General features: G+C 33.9%; 1 protein-coding gene across 38 annotated transcripts in view; it reads right to left on the bottom strand.

Moving 5' to 3' along the window:
* The window catches only part of RIMS2 (regulating synaptic membrane exocytosis 2), a 580,692-nt gene that overhangs the window by 397,119 nt on the left and 169,191 nt on the right, over window positions 1-14,382 (bottom strand). The window lies entirely within an intron of this gene.

The raw sequence follows: 14,382 nt of genomic DNA, 5'->3' as shown, positions 1-14,382 counted from the left end.
GCCTGTGTCTCTGCCTCTCTTTCTCTCTCTCTCTCTCTCTCTGTCTCTCATGAATAAATAAATAAAATCTTTTTAAAAAATTCAATTTTGTAAACACAGCATAATTGTAATAGGTAAAAGGTATGGAAAAGACAATCAGTTATCTACTTTCTTTTCAGTGATTTAATTTATTTCAAATCACTCATATTCAACTACTATTCATTGAGTGTCTACTATTTCTAGGACCTAAACTGGGCACGTATGGACGCAAAGATGTAAAAGACAGAATGCTCTAAAGTTGCTCAAAATTTAGTAAGAGGGAGACAAGTTGATAACAAGTGTACTGAGTGTCAGGTAGTGGTAAGTGCTATAATAAAGTGCACTTTATAAGCAAAAAGTAAAATTCTTGCTGGACAAAAAATAAGAGAAGCCTTCATGTAAGTTGGACATTTAGAATGGGGTTTGAATAACAAGTTGAGATCTAGGCAGAAATGCCAAGGTATACCTTTACTTAAGGATCTTAGCACTAGCTATTTCTCTGCTTGGAGTGTTCTTTCCCTAGATATCCACATGACTTAATTCTTCACCTCCTTCAGGTCTTAACTGGATGTGAAGGTGCTCTGTAACTCTGATTTAAAATTGTTAACCATCCCTCTTCTCCCACAAAATCCCTTTCTCTCTTCGGCTTATTATTTTCCTCTGCAGTACTCTTGGCCAGAGCCAAGGAGGTGCCAACTCTGAGTAAATGGCGCCCCCTGGAGTTCTGCTCTGCACAGCCTGTTTGGTCCAAAGCAAGTCCAGTTAGATCACTATTCAGTTTACTACCGATTTCTTATTTTTTTTGTCTTCCCCCAACTAAAAAGCAACTTCCATGAAGGATCTTATATATTTTGATCACTGCTATACCCTCGGCACCTGGAAATCTGTCTGGCACACAATCAACAATAAATATTTGTTAAATAGTATGTGCATAGCTAGACCAGAATTCTAGATAAAAGGAATAATGTGAGCAAATACTTCAAATTTTAAGAATAAAAGTCTTTTTTTTTCAATTCATTAGTTATCTGCTGTAGATATATTAGGCTGCATGTGGCAGAGAACGTGATGGAAAATGAGGTTTAAAATACAGATAATAGTAAGCCGCAAAAAGTAGAATGGTAGGATATTGAGTCAGAAAAATGTATGTTTCAACTGAAACTGTACCTCTGATTCCGGAATCTTGAGAAATCGTTTCAGTATATAAAAGGGTATGTTAAACCCCACCTTCCATCACTGTGGAAATTAAAAATAAATGCCTTATTTTTTTCTCCCAGAGCCTAGAATTTAGTAGATAATCAATGAATGTTAGCCTCCCTTAGAAAACTAAGGATTAGAAATTTAAGTACAAAAATGGGAAGTTATCAAAAGGGAGGAAATGAATGACTTCATCATATCTGTACTTTAAAAATCCTCATTCTGGAAACAAAGTAAAAAACAGAGAAAAGCGAACAAGAAGAAAGGCAGAAAGCCAGAAAGAAAGCAAGACATAGTTAATGACTAAACAGGGCATTGATGCTATCCATACTGGAAAGGAAGTGTTGAATACAAGAAATAACAATAAAACTGAAATTAACCAAAAACTTAAATAAATATTCATTGAATATGAAAATCAAGAGGAAGAGGTTTAGGAAATAATACGTAAGTTAAATTGGGCAGCAGGATGATTGATGGTGCAATCAGAAGAGCTGGAAGATGACAAAAAAGCTGCTCCTTTGGGAGGAAACAGACATTAGGATTCAGAACATTTTGATTTTGAATTATTTGTTATACAAAAAGTAAGACTGTACAACCTCTAATTGCAAATACATGTCTGGTACATGGAGATCTCAGAACTAGAGATAAACATGTGGCAATAAATATAATATTCAGATATGAAAGGCAATGGTACACAATGGTACACAAGATTATGTTTTTCACAATCTTGAATGCCAACTTCATCTATTTACTAGTCCATAGCCAGCTCTGCAACTAGTTCCGTGGAACAAGCACAGAATCAAATCATTTTGCCTTAGGGATGCACCTTCGCCATCTGGTGGCAAAAACAATAAATACAGGCTCATCCTTGATCATTTGAAAGCTAAAATCTCTTGTCATTTATCAATGCCATTTCTAGCAATATATTACAGGGAAATATATTGCCTCTTTCATACTTCATTTCTAACACAATTGCTATTTCTTCTCTCACTTTTTACTCTGACCACTAATACATTCAAACTATATAACTGGAAGAAGTTATTATTGGTAAAAATATAACCTCCTTACTCTCCAGGACCTTCTCACTTCTTTATAATTCACTGACTACATAGTCCAATATACACCACAAGACAGTTAAATAACTATGAAATGTATTACTAAAGCTCATGTTGCCAAGTTTCTTGCTTTTAACAACTAATAGTTTGAATTGCTTACATAGCCGAAATGGGCTTTTTGAAACTAGATACATGCTTTGAACAGACTGATCAATAGAACAGTACAGAACATATATAAATATACCCGATATATAATAATTCAATATGTGATAAAAATGGCATCTCAAATCAGTGGGATGAAAAGATTCACACCGCTCAGCAAACAACTGTGGGACTAAAGAGTAACCATGTATAAAACAGTAAGGTTGGATCTGCTCTTCACACCAGAGTCTAGTAAGTTTCAGATGGATCATTGTTTTATAATGGAAAAGTAAAGGTAAAAAGTAGTATTAGAAGAAATCATAGAAATATTTTTAATCTTAGTAGAGGGCCACAACAAAAATTAGACTTGATACTTCTTCATTGAAGATATACAAATAGCCAATAATCATAAGAAAAGATGATCAATATCATTATTCATGAGGGAAATGTAAATCAAAACCACAATGAGATGAAATTTCACACAGGGATGACTATAATAGAGAAGACAGGAAAACTGGAAACATATATCCACACAAAAACTTGCATAACAGCATTATTCATAATAGCCCAAATGTGGAAACAACTCAAATATCCATCAAATGATGAATGGGTAAACAAAATGTGGTATATTTATACAATGAAATAATATTCAAACATAAAAATGAACTACTGATTTATGCTACAACATGCATGAACTCTGAAACCATTATTCTAAGTGAAAGAAGGGAGACACAAAAAGCCATTTTATGAAATGTCCAGAATAGGCAAACCCATAGAGATATAAAGTAGATTGGTGGTTGCCAAGGAGTTAAGGGCAGGGGAGAATGGTGAGTCACTGCTAATGACTACAGTTTCTTCTGGGGATGTCAAAAGTGCTTTAGAATTAGTGGTGATGGCTGTACAAATTCATAAATATACTAAAATCCACTGAATTATATCATTTAAAAGGGTGAATTTTACTGTACACTTACTATATACATTATATGTCCATTAAAAAAAAGTAAATGGAGTCATAAAAGGAAAAAAATCCAAACACTGTAAAAGACATGGTTATGTTCATGCACTGGGAAAAGAATATAAGCAAAGCCAAAAGAGAATAATAAACTCAGGAAAAATACTTGCAATCTGAAATGAGCAGAAATCCACAATGATCCCCTATAATTCCTGCCACCTGGTATATAAACGTGTTACCACCTCCTTTTGAGTGTAGGTGGGATCGGTGAGTATAATGGGATTATCATTCCCATACATTATATGACATAAATGTGGTGATTTTGTGGATGAGTAAGGTCCCTACACAGTTCACTTTAAGTTAATGAAAAAGGAAATTGTGAGAGGTGGGCCTGATTAAGCAACCAAGTTAACTCTTTAAAAGAGTTAACAAAGTCAGAGACAGACGTTAAAAGATTTGAAGCAGCAGAGACATTCTCTGTTGGTTCTGAAGACAAAAACTTGTCATGTTGTGGGAAGGGACACTTGGCAGGGAACAGTGGGTGGCCTTTAAGAGCCAGAGGTCTCAGTCATACAATTTCAAGGCACTGAATTTTTCCAACGATCAGTGAGCTCAGAGAAGAACCCTGGGCACCAGATGTCATTGTAGCCCCAGGCAACACCTGGATTTCAGCCTAGTGAGACTCTGAGTTGAGGATCCAGCTCACCTGTACCCTGACTTTGACTCATGAAAACTGTGAGATGATAAGTTTATATTGTTTTAAGCCATTAGGTTTGTGACAATTTGTGATATAGCCACAGAAAGCCAATACACAATCCATCACACAAAGAATTACCTTCCATAATATAAATAGATGTTAAAAACCCATTTAGATCAAGACTAACACAGAAAAACAGGAAACAGAGTTCAAAAAGAAATACAAATATTCTCAAACATATGCAGAAATGCTCAACTTGACTCATTTATGATATAAAATAGAAAGATTAAAAGTTCTATAACATTGTGTTGGCTAAAGAGTTAGAAAAGAGGAACACTAATAATTGTTAACGGAAGTATAGATTGGTACATCCTCTGTAGTAAAAATCTGGCAATGCTACAAAAAATTAAAACTGCACATTCACTTTGAGCATAAGATTCCACTTCTGGGAATTTTAGTTTATCTTATAGATTTACTCTGTTACAGAATTATAATATAGATGTACATGTATACACATATATATGAGATTGTTACAACAATATTTGTAATAGCAAAAAAAAAATGGCAATAACCTAAGTGTCCATCATAGAGACTGAATAATCTTGACACATCCATCAAAAAAAAAAAAATGATAAAGCACACTCATCATGTACTGGTAAAAAAGAAGACCTCCAATATACGCTGTTAAATGAAAAAAGAAAAATAACAGTATATTACACACACATGTATATATGTATATATCATTTTAAAGGAATAAACATATATAAATATATATATCACTATATTTGCAGAGAATATTTATAAAAATATACACAAACAAAAATAGTAACAGTGGTCACAGAGAAAAAAGAAACAAAGTGTCTAAGATATGGAACAAAAATATAAAATAGGGAGATCCCATACAGAAGAAGAAATACACCCTAAAGCATAAGAAAATCCTTCTCCTTGGGCTCAGAGGTTTTAAGAAACTTACTCCAAAAAACAAGAATTCAAAAAGAAAATGTAAATTAAAAAATTAGGGTAATCATGGAATCAGATCTTAAACCATATTTTAAATCAGTATGGCAATTTTTCAAGTGTTATCAAATCCACCTCTATCACAATAATACTAACTTATTTTGAAGAAAATAACTTCTAACACCTGCTGCTAAAGAAAACATAAATTTAATTTAATCTAATAATTAAAAATATGTACTTTTCATATGCTATTTATTTCTTTTACTCCTAACCTATGAAGAAAGATAAACTTTTCCAAAATATCAAACCTACGGTTTTACCAACAGAAGACAGGATAACTCTGAATTTTATGATATAAGTGAGTTCAGAAATTGTTACTCTTGCCTTGCACACAGTTTAAAAGACATAAAACATAAAATCCTATTTACGTCCTTTTCAGTCAGGGTAATCTTTTCATGGTCCACTGGCAAGATCAATTTTGACGTTCAATGTCAGATCAAAATACCTATAGCCCATTCTAAAATACTTTTATATGTGTTATCATTATGTACATAATCAAATGGTGAGACATTTTAATAGCTTTCAAATGGCAGGGTTTATAATTATGTTCTATCTATGTCAACCCCAATTAGCATAAATCTCAGTTCAACTATGTGTTTTCTTAGACCTTAGCCATATTTTCATAGCAAAGTTTCATTTCTTGACTACTGAATCTCTCTCTATAGCTTTAAGTGAACTTATCATATGAATTCCCAAGTATTATGTAAAATACATATGCCAACAATGTACAATTTGCAACAAGAAGGCTACTATGATAGTCCTTTCATTCATTTAACAAATTTCTGTGGACAGTCATTTTTCCTACCAGGTAGAACAACTGAGCAGTGAAAATCTTTTCTGGAGAGCATGAGAGTAACACAGACAGGCTGAGAAACAGAGACAAGAAACTGAGATAGAGTTCACAGTATTTTTGAGTCTACAACTCCAGTTGTTCATAAGGTCTATCCTCATTCTTTTCCTGGGGTTAGATCAGACACTGCAATGTCTTTATGATTTATCTCCCTTTTTCTTAAGCTCTTTTATTATTCCATTCATTATTTCAGCAACTATTCACTGAGTACCACTATGTGTCAATTACTGTGCAAAATACTGGGAATACACTGATGAAGATATACACATGACTCCTGCATCGGGAAATTTATTTAATTTGTTCAATTCCTCCTCTACTTTTATAATGAAAATTTACAACATCTTTTAAAATGCTTTTTAAAATGTCAGCATTTACTGGTGCAGTGAAGTTCTTCTTTTAATGAAGCTTACTTGCAGGGTATACACACCATATACCCCCACACACACACATACAAACACACACACACACAAATGCACACACAACTTGGGATTGAAAATCACTAAAATTAGTTTTAGAGGCACCTGAGTGGCTCAGTAGTTGAGCGTCTGCCTTTGGCTCAGGTCGTGACCCCAGGGTCCTGGGATCGAGTCCTGTATCACACTCCCCTCAGGGAGCCTGTTTCTTCCTCTGCCCTATATCTCTGCCTCTCTCCATGTGTCTCTCGTGAATAAATAAATAAAATCTTTTTTAAAAAATTAGTTAAAGAAAAGTCATTAAAAGAAAAGTTATGCCTGACAGAATGGTGTGTAAAAACACCTCTGTATCTTTGATTTTGTCATCTTTAGATCTTCTTAAAATAACTGACTTCTAAAATTGATGTTGCTTCTTCTGGGGGATATTATTTTCTTGTTTGAATGTATATTTTCTGTGACTACAGGCCCCCTAGTGGAAGGCAAACAAAACAAATTTGTGCAAATGATTCATTCATCAATAAAAATGCATTTTCTCTTTTTAGCACTTTGCTGATGAAATATTTATCACGAATTTTTTTTAAATTACAGAATAATAAAATACATAAATAGTTGTAGGTTTATACTGTATAATAAACGACAACACCACTGTAGAAGAAACACCCAAGGCTACCTTCTCTACACTCTACAACAAAACCATTCAGGCTCTATTTCCTGCATATAGTCCACATACACCTAACCTATAATTTCTAAAGTCTCCCATAAGCCTTACTTCCTGCATCTCAAATACTAAAGAATAAGCCATGACAAAAGTGGCCTCTATACCAAAGGCAAGTGGAGTAGCAATGTCAAATACTTTCCCCACCACCAACAGTGGCCTTTTAGATCACACTTTTTGTCAGTGAACACCTTGCATCCTGCTCTTAAAAGAGAAATGTTAACTATCATGTGTCTGAAAAGTTAGGAGAAAGGGCAGCCCTGGTGGCTCAGCGGTTTAGCGCCGCCTTCAGTCCAGGGTGTGATCCTGGAGACCCGAGATCGAGTCCCACATCAGGCTCCCTGCATGGAGCCTGCTTCTCCCTCTGCCTGTGTCTCTGTCTCTCTCTCTCCCTCTGTGTCTCTCATGAATAAATAAATAAATAATAAAATCTTGAAAAAAAAAAAAGAAAGAAAAGTTAGGGGAAAGATGGATTCTTGCTGGTTGAATTTCAGATGCGAACTATGTTCACTGCATAAGCATCCCACACAGAATAAAATCATGTCAGGAGCTGTAAGTACAAAGTGGAGACCTACCAAACTTACCCCAACTTATTTTAGTGCAACTGTTAATAAAACACTTCATATAAAAAAAAATCCAGGAAAAATGCCAACCTATGTAGGCTGCCAGGAGAGAACAGGTGTAAACTGGGGCTGTCCTAAGCAAACTGGCACATATTACAATTCCTTTTATAGGTCACTTAAAGGAAGGAAACTTGAGAATGATTCAAGTTTAATTCAGTTGAAAATAGAACTAAAAATTCTTTTTCACCTAAATATTGACATTAAAACTGTTAAAGTTATTTATTCCAAGAGAATAGACTTTTACACTGTCAAACGAACTATAATATGTTAAACATTCTTTTTTAAAAAAAGACATAGCTTGTCTTTCAGAGCTCATATCATACTCTTAAAAATGTCTCAAATGTTGGCTATATTACAAAATGTCATTATATATCTTCAAGTCTATTGTTTGATCATTCTGCCAATAAAAGATGCTACAGAAATGACATCCATCATGTTAAACATATTAGTATTACAAATTTCAGTCACTCATCATCTGTTCCAAGCATTTACTGAATGTGCATAATTCAATGTAAGTAGTACCAAACACACAGCCATCTTTGTTGCCTTTTTGTTTCATCTGATATTCCAAAAAGTATAAAAAGAAATATCTGGGAATAAGGTTATAAAGCCACTTGCTTCCAAATTATTAAAATTCTTCTTTCTCCTAAGGCAACCATCAGAGTTTTATCTTTTCTAGTTCCTTAGCTCTTTATAATTAAGCTCTTTCTTAAGCATACTTTGATTCTCTTTTTTAGATTATTTCCCTTTACATCTTTTTATCTTCTTTCCCTCATGTTCATGTTGCTTTTTCCTCACCACATATCTCAGGTAACCAATTGGAATAAGAATCATGAGAACTATGTCACAGTTTCAGAAGATAGCTCAGAGAAATAAGCTATGTAGTCCCTAAATCATATGTAATCTGCACCTAATAAATTATAAATACAGCTGATTTGGTTCTAGATGCACTATCAGCATTCTATAAATATATGCATCTCTGAATATACTTAAAATAACTATTGTTGAAAGGTTATGAAGAAAAATTCATTATTTCTAATTCAATTTCAAATAAATCTTAAACAATTAGTATCAATAAAATTTCAATGAAATCTACAATTTAAAAATGGAGCAGGCATAAGAATAGATTTTAAGTTGTCATCACAAGAAAATATATATTACGTGAGGTGAAAGATGTTAAGTAAACGTATTTTGATACTCATTTCATAATATATACATATATAAAATCATTATATTGTACACAAGCTAATACCATGTTACATATCAATTATATCTAAATAAAACTAGAAAAAATTTTAAAGATAAAAAATTCTAGGGCAGCCCCGGTGGCGCAGCGGTTTAGTGCCGCCTGCAGCCTGGGGTTTGATCCTGGGGACCCTGGATCGAGTCCCACATGAGGCTCCCTGCATGGAGCCTGCTTCTCCCTCTGCATGTGCCTCTGCCTCTCTCTCTCTCTGTGTGTTTCTATGAATAAATAAATAAAATCTTTAAAAAAAATTTTAATGTAGCAATTATATACATAAATCCGTTTTAATTTTTTTATTGAGAAATAATTTACATTCAGTAAAAAGTACACAAATCTTTTTTTGTTGTTGTACTTCATTTTTGTTTCAAATTTTTAAATTCTAGTTAGTTAAGATCTAGTGTAATACTGGTTTCAGGTAAAAGGAACACAAATCTTAAGTGTCATGCTGTAATACTTATTGACAAATATATATATAACTAGTAATCCATATCTCTGTCAAGATACAGAATATTTCTATCATTCCAGAAAGTTCCCCCAAGGAAAGCATTGTTATGATTTCTTCCACTACACATTTGTTTTGTCTCTTCTGGAACTTCATATAATTGGAATCATATTTGTCTGGCTTCTTATACTCAGCACAACAGTTTTGAGACTTATCCATGTTTCTGTGCATATAAATAGTTCCCTCATTTTATTTAAATATACCACAATTTCTTTATTCATTGTCCTGATTGATGGGCATACAGAGAGTTTCCATTTTCAAACTACTAAGAATAAAGCTGCTATAAACACTATTATACAAGTATTTTTATAACCATATGATTTCATTTTTAAGTCAATACTCAGAAGTAAATTTACTGAGTCACAGGCTAAGCATATATTTAGGGTATTTTCAATTTTTTAAATTTATTGTGGGGGTGGGGGGACAAGTGAAAAGGGGGAGAGAGAGAATCTCAAGGAGACTCCCCACTGAGCACAAAGCCCGACTCACAACCCTGAGATCATGACCTGAACCAAAAACCAAGAGCTGGAGGCTTAACCAACTGAGCTACCCAGGTGCCCCAGTGTATATTTAGTTTTAAAAGAAACTATCAAAGACTTTCCAAAATACTCGTACTATTTCACATGTTTTACATCCTCACTAGAAAATAATTAGAGGTCAAATTTGCTCTAAGTCCTCAGAAATATTATGTGATGTCAAGTTTTTGTTGTTCTAAATTGTAGCCTTCCTAGAGAGTACCTCAAACCATCTCACAAATGACTAAGACACCAGCCATTTTTTCTTATGTTTATTAGCCATTCACATACTTTCTTTTGTGAAAAGTTTATTCCATTTTTTTTTTTTTTTTGCATTTGGGGGATATTTTTATCATTTAAATGTAAGTGTTCATTATATTCCTTTTTAAGCTACATGTATAGCAAATATTTTCTCTTCAAATTTCTTGAAATACAAATTGATTATATATTTTACTAACAATGTCTTCTGATGAGCAGAAGCTCTTATTTTGATGAAGCCTGACTTGTCATTTGTTTTCATGATTAGTGTGTTCTGCGTCTAAGAAAACATTTTGTAGGAAAAATATTTTTCAAAATATTTCCTTTTTAGCGTTTTAAAATCCCTAGAGTCCATGGTGAGGTCATCTCTCTTATTCATGATATAGGTAACTTCTATCTTTTTCTTTTCTTGAGTAGCCTGTCTAGAAGTTTAATGATTTTACTGATCTTAAAGAATCAGCTTTTGGCTTCATTGTTTCAATTTTCTCTTTCAATGATGTCTACTTAATTTTTATTGTTTTCTTTATTCTGTTTACTTGGGTTTAATTTACTTTTCTAAGTTTCTTAAGGTGGACACAGAGATCAATGCTTTGAGATCTTCCCGATTTTCTTTCTTTTTTTAAGATTTTATTTACTTATTGAGAGCAAGAGTAGGAGCAGAGCAGGGTAGGATGCAGCAGAAGGAAAGGGAGAAGCAGAGGGAGAGGGAGAAGCAGGCTCCCCACTGACCAGGGAGCCCCAGTGTGGGATCATGACCTGAGCTGATGGCAGAAGCTTAACCAACTGAGCCAGTCAGGTGCCCCTCCTATTTTTCTAATAAAGGTGACTAGGTGCCTAAATTCTTCCCCGAGTACAGCTTTAGTGGCAGCCTACAAATTCCGTGGTGTGTTTTCATTTTAATTCAGTTAAAAAAAATGTTTACTATCCCCTTTTTCAAATCTTCTTTGATCATTAGGTTGTTTAAAAGTACATTATTTAGCTCCCAAATTTTTCCATAGATCTTTCTGTTACTGATTTCTAATTTATTTCCATTGTGATCACAGAACATATTTTTTATAACCTGGATTCCTTTCAACTTAATGAAGCTTGTTTAATGGCCAGAATATGGCCTATCTTGGTAACTGTTCTGCGTATCCCTAATAAGGATGAATATTCTGCTATTGTTTGGTGATATGTACTACAAACATCAATTAGGTCAGGTTGTTTGATACTACTGCTCAAGTCCACTATATCTTTGCTGATTTTCTGCCTACTTGTTCTATTAGTTATTAAGACAAAAGTATTGAAACCTCCAACTATAATTGTAGATTTGTCTAATCTCTCCTTACAGTTTTATCAGTTTTTGCTTCATATATTTTGAAGCTGTTAATATAAACATAAACATCTAAAATGTTTATGTTCTCTTGATTAACTAACCTTCATTATGAAGCAACAGTCCTCATTCTTGTAATATTGTTTACTCTGATATTTACTGTGATCTTAGTATAACCAGTCCAGCTTTCTTTCTGGCTTTATAAGTAGTTTTAACATGGTATATCTTTTCCATTCATACTTTTAACTATATTTGTCTTTATATTTAAAATGTGTTTAACTGATGGTTAAGAGTAGGAAAGGAGTGAGGGATGCGGTTAAATAGTTGAAGGAGATTGAGGAAGGCACTTATGATGAGCACTGGGTATTGTATGTAAGTGAAAATCACTAAATTCTACACCTGGAACTAATATTACACTGTATGTCAAGTAACTGGAACTTAAATAAAAATTTGGAGAAAGAAAAAAAATTTGACCACTATTTCTTCAAAATTTTCTTAGTGCCCTTCATGCTCTTCTCTCCTTCAAGGACCATCCAATTACATGAATATTAAATTCTTGATACTGTCCCATAGCTAATGATGTTTTTTCACTTTTAAATTATTTATTCACTTTTTTATCCTGCATTTCATCTTGCATGGATTCTGTTGATTTGTCTTCAATTCACTAATCCTTTCTTTCTCAGTACCTAATCTTCCATTATCCCCATCAAGTATATTTTTCATTTCAGACATTATAATTCTCATCTTTGTAAGTTTAATTTGGGTTTTATTTTTATATGTTACTTATCTATAGCTCTACTTCTTAAAATTGTATGGGATACCATTCTAGTAACTACTTTAAAGTTCTTGCCCACTAATTCTAATATCTGTATCACTTCTGGGTTGATGTCCAATGTCTGGTTACTTTCCCATTATTGTCTTTTCCTGCCATTTTGTACCTAGTTGTCTTTGATTGGATATCAAACACTGTAAATTTTATCACATTGGGTACTGAATACTTTTGTATTCCTATAACTCTTCTTGAACTTCTGGGAGGCAGTTAAATTACGTGGAAACAGCCTGATCCTTTCAAGTCTTGCTTTTATGATTTGCTATGCTGTCTCACAGCAGTGCTTATTTTAGCATTAATTATTCCCCATTGCTGAGGTAAAACTTTCTAAAATATTCTACCCATATTCCAGGAATCCTTAGGTTTTCGAGTCTGGCTGCTGCAAACAAACATTATTCTTGGTCCTATGAGAATGCAGGCCAGTGTTCCCTCTAATCATTTTGGGTAATTCTGTCCCTGGCCTCAAGTAGTTTCTTCACATACATGTGCCAATCATTAGTCCACTGAATACACACACACACACACACACACACACACACACCCTTCAGATCTCCAGGGTGTCTTTCTGTTCATCTCTCTCCTCTCTGGTACTCCGTCTAGCAAACTATAGCTGCCTTGGTCTCCCAGGCCCTCAGAACTGTCTCCTCAACTTAGGAAGACAGCTGGTCTCTGCCTGTACTCTTCTCCCTCTGCAATAGTCTGTAAACTCTCTCAAAGCAGCATTCTGCAGCAATCATGAGGCTCACTTTGTTTATTTCCCATCTCTCAAGTATTACTCTCCTTTATTGCCTTGTACCCAATTTATTAAAAAACAAAAAGCCACCGTTTCAAATATATTGTCTATTTTTCAGATATCTCAGGTAGAAGGGTAGATCAGACCCTATTACTCCATCTATACTGGAAGTAGAAGTCTTAAGCATGTATTTTAACTATTATTCCTACTTTAAAATAACCAAATGTAGCACAGCAAAGGGAACAATCAACGAAACTAAATGGCAACCTATGGAATGGGAGAAGATGTTTGAGAACGACATATCTAATAAAAGATTAGTATCCAAAATATATTAAGAACTTCTAAAACTCCATACCCAAGAAATGAATAATCCAATTAAAAAAAATAACAGAAAACATGAATGGGCATTTTTCCAAAGAAAACATATAGATGGTCAGCAGACATGAAAAAAATGTTCAACATCAGTCATCATCAGGAAAACAAATCAAAACTACAATGAGATAATCACCTCACACCAGTCTGAATGGCTAAAACCCACAACAGATGTTGGCAAGGAAGTGGAGAAACAACTCTAGAAAACAATATGGAGTTTCCTGAAAAAGTTAAAAATACAACTATCCTTCAATCCAGCAATAGCACTACTAGGTATTTACCCAAAGAACACAAAAATACTAATTCAAAGGGATAATGCACCCTTATGTTTATAGGAGCATTATCTACAGTAGCCAAATTATGAAAACGGCCCAAGTGTCCAATGACTAAAGAACGCATAAGAAAGATGTGGTATGTACACACACACACACACACACACACACACAGCAGTATTACTCAGCCATGAAAAGGAATGAAATCTTGCCATTTTGGATGGAGCTAAAGAGTATTATGCTAAGAGAAATAAGTTAGTGAAAGACAAATGCTATATAATTTCACTCATACGTAGAATTTAAGAAACAAAACAAATGAGCAATGGGGAAATGAAAGAGAGAGAGAGAGAGAGAGAGAGAGAGAGAGAGATGCAAACCAAGAAAAAAACTCTTAACTATAGAGAACAAACTGATGGTTACCAGAGGAGAGGTGGGTGGGAGGATGAGTGAAATAGGTGATGGGGATTAAAGAGGACACCAGCTGTGATGAGCACCAGGTGTTGTAGGGAATTGCTGAATCACTGTATTATATACCTGAAACTAATATGTTGTTATTATTATTATTAATAGTATGTTAACTAACTGAAATTTGAATCTAATTTTTTAAATTAATCAAATGTCACAAAAGTATTTGGTAGGTTATAAGTATCAGGCAATAAGGAAATTAT

The sequence above is a fragment of the Canis aureus genome, chromosome 14 (genome assembly GCF_053574225.1).
Source record: "Canis aureus isolate CA01 chromosome 14, VMU_Caureus_v.1.0, whole genome shotgun sequence".
Classification (NCBI taxonomy): Eukaryota; Metazoa; Chordata; class Mammalia; order Carnivora; family Canidae; genus Canis; species Canis aureus.
Note: the sequence above shows the minus strand (reverse complement) of the source record. Positions and strands in the feature narration are given on the sequence as shown.